A 12,953-nucleotide genomic window follows, 5' to 3' on the forward strand; every position below is an offset into this window, starting at 1 on the left:
ACGCAACTCGTCGCGCGCCTGGTGCCATCGGCGCGTGTTTAGCGCCATCTCGTGGCCGCGCGCGGTACCGAGCCTGGCGTTTCTTATCTCTTTTTCTTTCTTTTTCTTTTTCTTTTTCTTTTTCTTTTTCTTTTTCTTTTTCTTTTTCTTTCTTTGCTTAGCACAGTGCTTGATTCCTCTTTATGAATGCACTTTGAACTGTGATTCTGTTAGGAAAACTGTTTTTCTGTACAGGTAACTTCACACAGTCCCTGTAAAATAATGCATTTCAGATAGTACGCTCTTATGTACTGTGAAGAAATGGGCTCAAAATATAACCTGTTATTTTTTTTAGAAATGGCTAAAGAGAATGTGAGATTCTGACTAAGCAATTGCATAAATTATTAAAAAAACTTCATCTTTTTTAAAATTTGTTTTGCAACACTTAATATAGACACCACAGTTTCGACTGCACCAAAAAAAAAAAAAATGTCTGTCACCATTATCTCACAGATTCTGACTTAAGGTGTAATGTTTACTAAACAATATTTTTCCCCACTATTACTGGGTCTACTTTTCTCAGAAAACTTTTTTTATTTACATGAGAGCCATTAAGTGACTTTAAGAGCAAGGGGAATTTGTAGTAGAGATCATCTGAGTTAAAACTTTCTTTCTGTGCAAAGGCAACCAGTTTCTGTGGTAGAAGCAGAACAGCCCCTGCTTGCCCTGGGTACCTCCTGAAGAGGTTCTGTGGACAAATATCTGTTGGTCCCCTCTTGCACTCGCATAGCAGAAGCATTTCTCCAGCACCCTTTAAGATTTGGCAAAGCTTATGCTACAAGGAAATAAATGCATTTTGCATGTAGCAGGTTTTGCTATCTTGCCTGCTTCTCCCTACAATGTGAGGAGCACAGGATAAACCCTCGTGGCCAGGAGCCAGTGGCAGGGAGAATAAATATACACATTTATGGCCAAGCCTCTTTGAAACCCAAAGGTTAAGAGATGAGCAGTCCTTCATGGTTGTAGATTATCACTGCTCTTCCCCTCAGCATTCAGGCATGGTCACAGCTGCTGATTCAGAGGGATTACACTGGTAACATTTCAATAAACTTGGAGCACTACTGGCAGTTTATAGAGCTGTTTCCTGTGCTATTTCCTGAGAAAAAGAATTCCCTAATCAATACTGTTAATTCCCTGTAACAGTTGGGTTGTAACCATCTTGGCAGAGTTTTAAGTACTTTGATATAGTAGTTCTGCATCACACCACACAGAAGTAAGCTGGCAAGGTAAAAATTTGGGGCTATTTTTCTTCATAAGGCTAGCTTAGAATTAAAGTCAGAAATTAGTATACTTATCAAACATAAGTGGTAAAAGGATCCTTCACATCCTATAGAAGCTGAAGCAACTACTTTTTCTTAGCTGATGAGCTTTTGAGATTTGTTCCCTTCCCATGTGTACCTGAAAATGTTTTTCATATTTCAGCTTCTGTGAAAAATAATTTTTGTTTAGGATCAGACTGTACATTTAAATTTTTTTCTTAGGAAAAAAAGAGAACCAAAGTCTCCAATGAAAATGCTTGCAAGAATATTTGGTATTAATCATATCTGCCTAGCCTTATTTCTAAAAACACTCAAATTATGTTTCTTTTTTCTGTATTTGTGACCTCTCAGACTTAAAACAGCAAAAGGCCTTGTTGGCCCTAAATCAATACACTTCTGTGCAATCTCTTGCACTTTTAAAAAAAACATCAGAATCTACAAGTCTCCCTGTGTCCTAACATGTCCTCTGTGTAAAATAAACTAGGGTGTAGGTGGTGCTGAGCATATTAGACCCTTTTTATGTCTCTTAAGAGACTCTTACCTAGGAAATTTCCTAAGTTTCCTTTTACACACCTATCTCTACATCCATTTTAGCCACCATTAAAACAGAACAAAAGCTTGTGACAAATCTCAGCAGTTTGAGATTTTGTGTCATATATACAATACACAACTACAAATAAATAGCATGTCTTTCAAAAGATAGTGCTCCAAGCATTATATTTAAATCTGCAGGCACTGATTGAGTGAAATGCCACATCAAAATTATTTCAGTCATTTCCACTTAGAGTACTAGCAAATATCATAAGAAAAACCAATACAAACAAAACTAAAAGGAACTCTTTTCCAGTGCTTATCTTGGAACTAGATTTATTTTTATTGAATATATGCATCCAGTTTGTTTCTGATTGCAAAACAGGAAAACATGAAAGTAGATTGTCTAAAATGGTGCAGTATGCAACATTTCTGCTTAGTCCAGCCTGATTGCCTGAATGGCTAACCCCAGAGCTATGATAATTGTGAGTTATTTAAAGTCATTCTTTTCTAACTGATCATATAATCTTTTCTTCCTTACTCTATAAGAAGATGATTTTGCCCCTCTACTCTTCTCTCAGGAGACCTCGCCTGGAGGGCTGTGTCCAGCTCCAGGATCCTCAGTACAGGAAGGACTTCCAACACGTGTTGGAAGGCCACAAAGATGATCAGAGGGATGGATCCCTTCTCCTCTGAAGAAAGGCTGAGAGAGTTGGGAATTGTTCAGCCTGGACATGAGAAGAATCCAGGATGACCTTACAGAACCTTCCACTACCTGCAAGGAAGCTGGAGAGGAACTTTTGATGAGGTCATGTGGTGATTGAACAAGGGGGAATGGCTTTAAATTCAAAGAGGGAAAGGATTAGATCAGAAAAAAGAAGTTTATTACAGTGTGGGTGATAAAACACAGGGACAAGTTGCCCAGAGAAGCTGTGGATGCCCCATCCCTGAAAACATTCATGGTCAGACTGCACAGGGCTCTGAGCAACCTGGCCTAGCTGAAGATGTTCCTGCCCATGGCAGAAAGGCTGGACTAGAGGGCCTTTGAAAGCTCCCTTCTAATTAAATGATTTTATGATTCTATTATTTTCTAAGTCCATTGTTCTTGGATTTAGAGTGGGCAATACTATATTTCCAAAATATTTCTTATGTAATGGTAGAGCTGAATCTCTAAAGCCTATAAATTCTCCTGTAGTCAAATAGAGAGAATGATGAAAATTTACTTTTGGGGACATTTCTGTTAAATCTAGCACACATTAGAAGTGAATTTTAGACAGTTAAAGTAAAATTTCTTCTAAAGTCTTCCCTGGACAGTCCTCTCTTCCATAAACAATTTTAATTACTTTAGAATTAAGGCACAAAGAATAGGGAGTGGGCTTTGAAAGCCAACCTGTTCTCTGTAAATGCACAGCTATCCATAGAAGGGTAGGCCCCAAAACTTTAGCATTGATGTGTAGATGTAGATGCCTGAGGAACAGCAGGAATGGCCAAGCTTGGAAGCATTAAATATGCAGCTTGTCACTTCAGGTTATTTCCTCTCTACCAATTAAAGCAATTAGGATAAAGAAAAATATTACACATTTTATAGGTGAGAAAAAAAAAAAGTAAAAGAGGCAGCCTACCCTCAGGCTTTATCAAGATAGGCTTGTACAAATTTATGTGTCTCTTGAGAGTTGTTCTTCTAAGTGTTTCAAGAGCTTTCCAAGAGAGTCCTTTAACTCTCACAATGGCATCTGCAGGTCTGAGATTCCAGCCTGCAACTCATGGATCTGATTCATTTTTAATCTCAGATGATGGACATGATGAATTAGCTGCAGTGCAATTGTCCTAAGCTGTGAGCCAAGACCATCTTTGCAGGGCAGAGACAAAGACAGGCACCCTCCCATCAGTCACCAGTTTTCTCATTTGAGCATACTACTTTGCCTGCTGAGGAGAAATCAGAGGTCTTTGTCACCTCCTCCAGCACTCAAGTCTCTCTGTAAACTACCTTGTCACCTTGTCACCTGCTAATATTTCCCAAAGAAACACACTTTGTGTTGGAGAAAGCTAATCATGCTCACTTTTTTGCCAAAATAGGTCCATGTTACTCAGAAAACCCCCCAGTGTGCCTAATAAACCTGTTGCTTAGGTGGCACTCAGTACTGATTTGGCCACAGTTAAAACACATCACTGGTGACATCTACCTGCTTCTCCCCTGGGCTGATTTCCAGCCCCTTCTCACTAGCAGTCCTGCAGGAAGCCTTAATGCTCTGGGCTGCAGGGATAGGACACCTTTAGCACACACACATACTAAAAAAAAGCATTTTAGGACTTAACAGAGTTCAAGACAAGTTTTGAGAGCTGAGAAATTTAATATGAGGATATTTATCTTTCAATAAATCTCAAGGAAGTGTTTCTGTGTTTGCTTAGCCTGGTGTTCCCAGAGTATTAGTATGTTCAGAGGAGTCTCTCTGGGAAGCCATCTGGTACGTCAGAGCACAGTATGTACTATCTTTCCTTGTTGCCAAATACATGCATTCAATTAATGATAATCATCTGCTGCTTCTACACAGTGATACATTTTTTTTTTTCCTTTTTCCTGAGTAGTCTCATCCAAGCTTTGCATAATCACCTTAGGAAACCTTGGTGCTGAAAATTTGATTTCCTTCCCAGACTGCAGCACACCAGTGGGGTCTGACACAGCTCTTGCTTGTTGATGAGGAGGAAGTGGAAACACAATAGCATTGCTTTCTCTCACACATTCACAGCTGGGCTCCCAGACAGAGTCAGCAGAACAAAATATTACATAGCCTGCAGAAATGTCATCAGGGCTTGAGAGGTGCTGATCTAGGAGTAACAATTGCTCTAAGAACAGCTGTTCCATCCTTAGAGATTTAGCAGTTCCACCAGGGAAACAGTTTAACCTATTTCCCCATCATGGAAAAATTTATTTCAAATGTGATTGTGAACAAAGGCAGAACAACTCTTTTAATGCTAAAGCAAATGCACAGAAAAGCCAGATTGCATTCAGGACTGCACCAAGACTGAAATCATCCCTCAATCTTAATTATACTATATGTTGCATAATAAATGGAAAGCAAATAAATTTGAAATGGAAAATAATTACCTAAAAGACACTTCATATGTATTTTTAACTTTATCAGTTACCTTTTCATTCATATCTCATATTAAAGGTAAATTTTGACCTTAGTTGATCTGCATTGGAAAGTAAATATATATTCCCCATCCCAGGCTGAGATCAGGACAACATCAGGTGAAGATGTGGTGGGCGTCCAGAGCAGCAGTACCAGACAACTGCTGTTCATGCCCACACATCTGGCCACTCCAACATCTATAGAAAAATGCAGGTTTTCAGCAGAAAATGTTGTTGCATAGGTTGCCTTGTGATGATTCAGTGCAGATAACCCAAAAGCTTCTCCATGGACAATCATACAAAATGTAACTTTACACACTTTACACAGACAAAAAAAAAAAAAAAAAAAAAAAAAAAAAAAAAAAAAAAAAAAACCAAAAAAAACCACACCACCAAAATCAAAAAAACTTTAAAACCTGTTGCTAAACTTGAATTAAAAAAAAATCTGTGTGTGGAATTATGGTGGTTCTCTCACTACATAAAAATAGAATACAGAGATAAAATCAGCTGAATAATTAATAGTCCCCTTAGCGCACTGAGAGTTGTTCTTAAGCCAGGTAGCACTCACAGTTCTGGAGTCATCTTCCACTTTTGTCTGTGGTACGTTTGTTGCTCATTGCATGCTCACACAGGGATTTGCATTTTAACAAACTTTAATTTTCTTAAGGTAACTCTTTACTCCCTCTTGTGGCTCTTTAGAAAAGTATGTTGCTTCTACTTGAAATCCAGCTGAATTATATTTTTGATTGCATATATTTGATAAATAAGTTAAATAAATAGGTAATGGGTTGTGAGTTATACCCATTAAGATATATTCCTTCCAAAATACAGACTACAGACAAACTTCTTTCCCAATATATCTACACATATATTTCAGATTTCAATGTTATATGAAGTAACTTGAGAAATATCTTGGCATAAATTTCCCATCAAGCATGAATGAAAATTGACTGTGTTTAAGGAAAATTTCAGGAGTATATGAACTAACCTCCAAATAACACTTTTTTAATCAGTGTGTAAGCACAAAGATATGTTTTATATATGGAATTGTATAATCAAGTTTTCAGGATGCAAACACAATGTCTGGTCTGGCCATACGAGGCACAAATTCATTTTTTTACTTATTGTGTACTGATTCTGGGTATATCCCCTCTGAATGCAGAGGGAATAGAAATGAGCTGTGGCACTTGCATAACAAGGGAAGTGACAGAATTCATTATTCCCGTGGCACGTCAGTGATCACATTCCATTACTGTTTGCTGTCACACTGCACACATCTCCCACAGATGCAGAATGCTGATGGGAGACACTTTTCAGATTTATTTCTCCTTTTCTGTTTACCTAACACATTCCCAGTGGGCAAAAACTCTCCAAGTTCAATGGCATCAAAACTGTCTTTTTCCCATATTCATTACACTGTGCTATGCTAATCTTTTTCTATTTGCTGTTTGAAACACTTCTCGAGAGATCAGGGTGTAGCTGAAGAATCAAAGACCAGGAGCTTTGCAGAACATGTGGGTAGCATTTGAGTGCCTGTAACTCCTCATTTGAAAACTAACGGTGGCAGCAAATACGAAAAAGTAGCTCAACCCTCTTTGCCTGCAGGTTAACCTTAAATTGCACATTTTCACAATTGCCACCAGCTAAGGATGTGCATGTGTTGATAACATTTGAATCCTCTGTTCCCTGGCTGTGGGTCTCAGTTCTAGGTCACTGAGCCAGCAGTCTCCACAGATGAGGCTGTTACCAGTTCTCACCCACTGCTGTATCAGTTGTGTTCAGATAACTTGGCTGAACCTTAACATTTTCCTTCTCTAGACTTCTAGACTTCTTTAGTTTTTAATTTTTCAATCAAATATATGCTGCCCATGGGCATATGCTTGATGGCAACACGCAAGATAATGATTTTGTGCTTCAGATTCTTGGCCATGATGTCTTCAAGAACAGAAAACAAATGAGGAGCAGTGATTAGAAAGCATTTGATTTAGATAAATTGGTTTAAAGGAAAATAATTTTTTTTTTAAATTCTGTATCTCCTTCTCTTGGCTTTTGCTGCAGAGATATTTACTTGAATCCAGTGCTGAAAATGAGAAGAGATTACAAGGTCTTAGTGAATCAGCAGTGCAGTCTATAAAGCCTGACTTCTACTGAAATACCCAGTCTGTGAAGCCTCCATAACCTGACAGTGCTCATTTAGAGATAAAACCAGCTCAGTTCTGATTTTCAGCTGTGGACAATGCACTAAGGAACAAGAATCAAAGGTCTATTTGCTTGTCCATGTCTGTGTGATGACTTGCTACACAGGAGAGAAAGGAGGGAATGAGATAAAGTCATAGAATGAATTTGCTTAGAGCCTGAAAAAATGGGGAAAACCCAAATAAATCCAAGCACTCTAATTTGTCTCAAAATGTTTCAGACATTGAAGGGGAAATTCACCTAGAATGGATTAGATTAAATTTGTGTGGGGCATCAGGAGAGTGTTTCTTTGTTTTTTCAAAGCATGACTTGGCATCCCTGCTGGGAGCAGGGTTTTGTAGCAATTTTATTTTAGAAGCTCACACCAACTAACTGACTCTATTGTAATGAATCATTTAGCACAGGGCTATCCTTCCAGAGTGCTTCTGCTGACAGATTCCTCAGCCCAGGAGTGCACATTTCAGAGTAGTCACACCACCAGCATGGCAGACTGTAGCATCCCTTGGGTTATTCAGTAGAGGAATAGAGTGGGACAGATAAGGGTAGTTGTACATCAAGATGCTGAAATATTCAGGAAGATTTTTCCTTAGGGAGTTCCAATGTACAATTTTTGACAGGGCAGGTGCATCGCCACTGAGTTATTTATTAGACAGCACAAACATAGAAAACTGCAGTCAAGGTTTATCTTTAATTTGGCATATTCTTTCGAAGCAGTAATTCCATTGGGAAGCAATGACTGCTCTGAATTGCTTCAGCTAAAGAAAATTAACACTTAGTGTGTAAGAAAGTTTACAATTATTCTGAATGCAGAAACACAGATGCAGTAATCACTGGAGAATTTAACTAGGATTAATGCAAAAAGGATGAGGTGGGAGTATCTTTTCTTATCTTACAAGCTTTGCATAAGTCAGACCTGATGAAGAAGCTAAAGTGAAAAGTAGTGTCTTATGCCTTATGTTCTTCATCATGTGTGGATATTTATATAGAAACTAAACAGCCTAAGGGAAATATCACCTGTCCTGCCTCTTCTGCCCCAGTAATCTCTAGGTGTCCTTTTACAGGATGTGGTGAGAGACAGATTAAGGGGCTGGACCTTTTGTGTCCCTCTTCCCATCCCTCTTAAGGTATCCATGGGGATATTTTGGGTGCCCGTCATGAAAACAATGTTGCCATTTTTTCATTGCAGTTATATTTACTAAATGTGTGTCACATTCACGCTCTATTTTAATAAAGCTACTCTAATTTAATAAAGCCGCCAAATGCTGAAAAAAGATACCAAATTCTGCATCCAATGCTACACTCAAATCTTATTGAGTTTGGACTGCCAGGAAAATGAATATTTAATAAATGGGAAAAAAATTAAAAGGAAAGCTGGACTTGAAAACCAGGGGATGCGGGGCAAGAACTAGACAATATAAAATTAATGTCTTTCCTTATGCATCATGCAAGTAAGAGCTGCAGAAAAACTGAGAAGTTGAATTAGAAAAGCCTATAGAATATAATGAAAAAATAAAACAGCTCCACCAGTAAATATAGACTAGTGAGGACTGACTTTTTTCTTGCCTTTGTAGCCTTCAACTAAAAACACCACTTATTTTCTCTTCAGGCACCTGAACACACAGCACACTTAATTTCAGACTATCATGGGTACTCTAGTTTGAGAAGATATTTTCATTTTGCTGTTGTGTTAGAAATGTCCTCCTCCCTCACGCACACAAAACATTTACCAGGACATACCATCATAATCACAAATGTTGTCTCCCCCTGCACATCTGATATATCATTATGATTGTAACAAATATAGGTAAAAGAATGGCATTCTCTTGCTTACACCAATGTTTATGGCTGAAATCTCCCTTCCTAGCTGCTTACACTGCCTCTGAAAACTTGTAGACACTTGTTTGCTTGTTTGTTTTCCTTCCACTGCAGCTATGTTTGGCAGACAAACCCACACTAACATGCCTAATGCACTTCACATGCATTATTTCAAAACATTGTCTCTCGTGTAATATAAATATGCCACAAATCCTTCCTTATCAAGTCCCCTTATTTAAGATTGGTTGACAAAAATGAAAATATGTGCTGAACCAAATCCTGTGAGAAGTTTATTGTTTTTAATCCTGTTTTCCTCAGTGCCACAATGGCATTCTGCCTCTAGTGACATTTGTTTAAATAAAGGTTGTTTTTCTAAAACCCATTTAAAATCCCCGAACAACATACAGTTATTGTTCTTTCACGTTAATTCCTCCTTTCTTCCATCCCCTCACAACACTTTCATATTCACTGTTGTTTAAAATAAAGTCCTGAAGGTTGGATATTTTACAACTAGATCAAATGAAATCTGGACTGGTTTCTCCTAGCCTCACAGGTATAATTTTAGACTATTATTTATACTATTAATAATATGAAATGAAACAGCAAATACAGAAGAATAAAATTGTTTCTTTTTCATCTTGTGCTTGTATTCTGTGTACAAAATATATCCAAACCAATAGCAATGAGAAAGCCTAAACTAAAAAAGAAATAGAAAACTCCAGTTTTGATGTGAGATAAGATGCAATGGTTACTTAAATATATTAAAGTCCCTTCAATTTTCTTCTTACATCCTGATGTCATTGATGTATTTGAATCCAAAATTTTATTATTCAAACTGTAAAGAAAATTCTTCAGGTGAAATACATTTCTTCTTTACAAATCCTCAGACGAGCCCTCAGTAGTATTTTTTTAAATTATGCCTTCTCCTCGCTGCCTGTCCCTACAGTGGTTTGTTTGTTTTTTGTTTTTTTTTTTTAATGTGGATTTTGTTTTGGTTCATCCTTTTTTAGTTTTGTGAGTGAGGGCTGACACTTTTTGTGGAAAGTCTTGGTTGAAACAGCTTTTTTATTCTCGAGATGAACTAATTTTGACATCTGATTTTGACCCATTCCATCTCCAACCAACCAACACTGTAAATCTTATTTGAATTGATGTAGCTATTTCAGCCTTGGGAGATATGTTTTAGTAGTTTGGAATCAATGCTTCAATGTATTGAGCCAAATAATACTGAATTTATCCCTGAATTATCCACATTTCTACTGACAGCAGCCAGAAACCTGAGGAGCATGCAGACATTTGGCAATGGTGATTTATGAGCAAGAGCTACTTTGAGAACCGAGGGATCCTCTTGCCCTGTGGTGCCTGGTGGTTACATTTGCTTTGTGTGACATCTTATTTTCAGGTGCTATTGTGTCTGTCCTTTTATGCAAAGGAACAGAATATCCAACAGCAGGAAACACCTTGAAGGTACCTCTTGGATATTTCTCATGTCAAACATACTGTGGGTAGAGCTGTTGGAGGTTTTTTGCTAAAAGCAGAGATGTTGAAAATATAGCACACATGCACTGAAAAATTTTCTGTAGTTGGTACAAAAAAGGGTGGAGATTATTTACTTTGGATCATGCTAATTCCATTACTTTTAAAATGTCTCAAAAGCCCCTAATGGCAGGATGGCTGTGGGTGTAAATAAGATTTTGACAGGAAGGCCACCTTCTCTTGACTTTAAATCCAGATGCTCATAGCAAGACTGTCATTATCTGAGAGGCTGGAATTGCATGTTTCCCCATACACTTGGATTCACTAATTTCCTACTAGGAAACTAGGATTTCTTCACCTTATCTTTTGTTTGGTTATAACCTTCAACACTCATAGCTATCTCTAATATGTCATTCTTTCAGCTACTGCCACCAAAGGCCTTCTAGGGTGGAATTTGCCCATTTGGTTCTCAAGAGTCTGTTCAGAATTTGGCATACAATCACAGCAACTTTCATTTCCTGTTTCTCATTTCTACAAGACTACTCAAAACATGTACAATTTACAACTCATTTGTCCCACATTATAAATTTGTCTTGAAAGCTTTAGCTGTTTGATGTGACTGACAGTCCATGAAATTCTGGAGGTTTTGTGGATATTTTATTAATGCAGACAAATGTTAATCATATGCTGGCCTACTTAAAATCCCTGTGGTGTCACAATCTCAAATGTGATTGAGATTGATTATATCTTGCTGCTAGAGTTATATCAGCAGGAAATTAATTGTAAAGCCCCCCTCCCAACTTCATTCCTTCATTTCCACCACAATCTGAACTAATTGTAATAGTCTTTATAAACAAAAATAAAAGCATGCAATTCTTTTCACAGAGATGCTTTTTGAAGGGTTTTCTCTAAATTTCTTCTTAGTAAATGCCTTATATTTTAAATTCTTGCACAGGAATTCTGAAAAAGTTAAAAAATTAGCTACTAGCTTTATTGATAAGAAACACTTCTTTTTTAGTTTTATACAGTGAGTTTATGCAAATATTATTCAGGAGAAAATCTTCTTGAGATGCTGTTTCTACCCCTTACCCAAGGCAGTTTCTCAACACTAGGATATTTCAGAAAACTTATGACTGATGTCAATATATGGAATTATTTTCCATATTTGCCAGTGACCCTAACTCTTTAATAACTTGTCTCTTCCATCTTATATTTTTCTGAATTTTATAGAACTCAGAAAGTTTTCAATAACAATGGTACTGCTTTAATTTGAAAAATCCATCTTTAATTTGAAAATCTTTCAGTTGTCAGGACTGGACATACCACAGTTATTCCTGCTCACAAAAAATCCCCAGCATCTGAATTGCAGCAGGTGTTCTAAAATAAGGAAGAAGAAGCTGTGTATCTCATTTGATCATAAGCTTTTTTGTCAATATAAATAAAATTACTGATATTACCAAAAGCTGACTAATTAAGTCTTTTGCCTAGTTTTCTCAGAAAATACCATTTACAACTTTTCTTGTTAGATAATAGAATATCTCTAGCTTTTTCAAATCTATGGAGTTTATTTCTAGGTTTAGAGGTAAAGTCATTAGGGTCATAAACTGGAGAATATTACTGCAGCGCTAGAATCTCATTTTGTCCTGTGTGCTGCATCTTTTGAAAAGAGTAAGAAGAACTTTCAGCATTTTTTGCTGTGAATCCTCTAGGAAGGGAGTTGAAACTTACTATTTTTATACATATATCAGTGAATTGCAGCCACAATAACAGCTTCATAATATGACATCAGTCTAGAGATGATAGAGGTGCGAGGTTTTTTCCCTCACATCCGTGCCAGTAAACTCATTTACTCTGAAATATTTTGAAATGTTAACATTAATACCATATTTAACAAAGCACATTAGTAGATGTCTAAGAAGTTCTTGGCAATCACAACAGGAAGGTCAATATCTCCTGACTTCAGTGGGACTTATACATGTAAGTTCAGGCTTGCTGGACAGGAAACCTGCCTTGGCTAAGGCTTATGTGACAGGTGAGTTAGTCATGGGAGTTCTGGAGACTTGTGAAGATTGCTGAATCATGCTCAAATTACATTTTCAAGCCATTTAAAGGTTTAGGTTTCATTAAGACTTTGGATAGACACCTGAGCCACACGGGGTCATGAAGAATCTTTAAGTTGGAAAAGAAGTCTAAGATCATTGAATCCAGCCATTAACTTAACACTGCAAAGTCCACCACTAAACCATGTCCCTAAGCATCACATCTACATATTTTTTGACATTTCCATGCATTTATTGAGACTGTTATCTAGATGAAGCAGGTCTGCTTTGAATAGCAATGCCACAGTCTAGTAAACCCAGACTTACATGTAAAGCTGCAGCAATTAACCTACTTCACCCTATCTCACCCCTGAATCCTTACATTCAGCCCCTAAGGAATAAGAATTTAATTCTCAGTGAACAGAAGTTCAAGGGATAATTCTATAACCATAAGGATTTCTTCCA

Source organism: Onychostruthus taczanowskii, unplaced genomic scaffold, assembly GCF_017590055.1.
Source record: "Onychostruthus taczanowskii isolate IOZ18803 unplaced genomic scaffold, ASM1759005v1 scaffold3, whole genome shotgun sequence".
Classification (NCBI taxonomy): Eukaryota; Metazoa; Chordata; class Aves; order Passeriformes; family Passeridae; genus Onychostruthus; species Onychostruthus taczanowskii.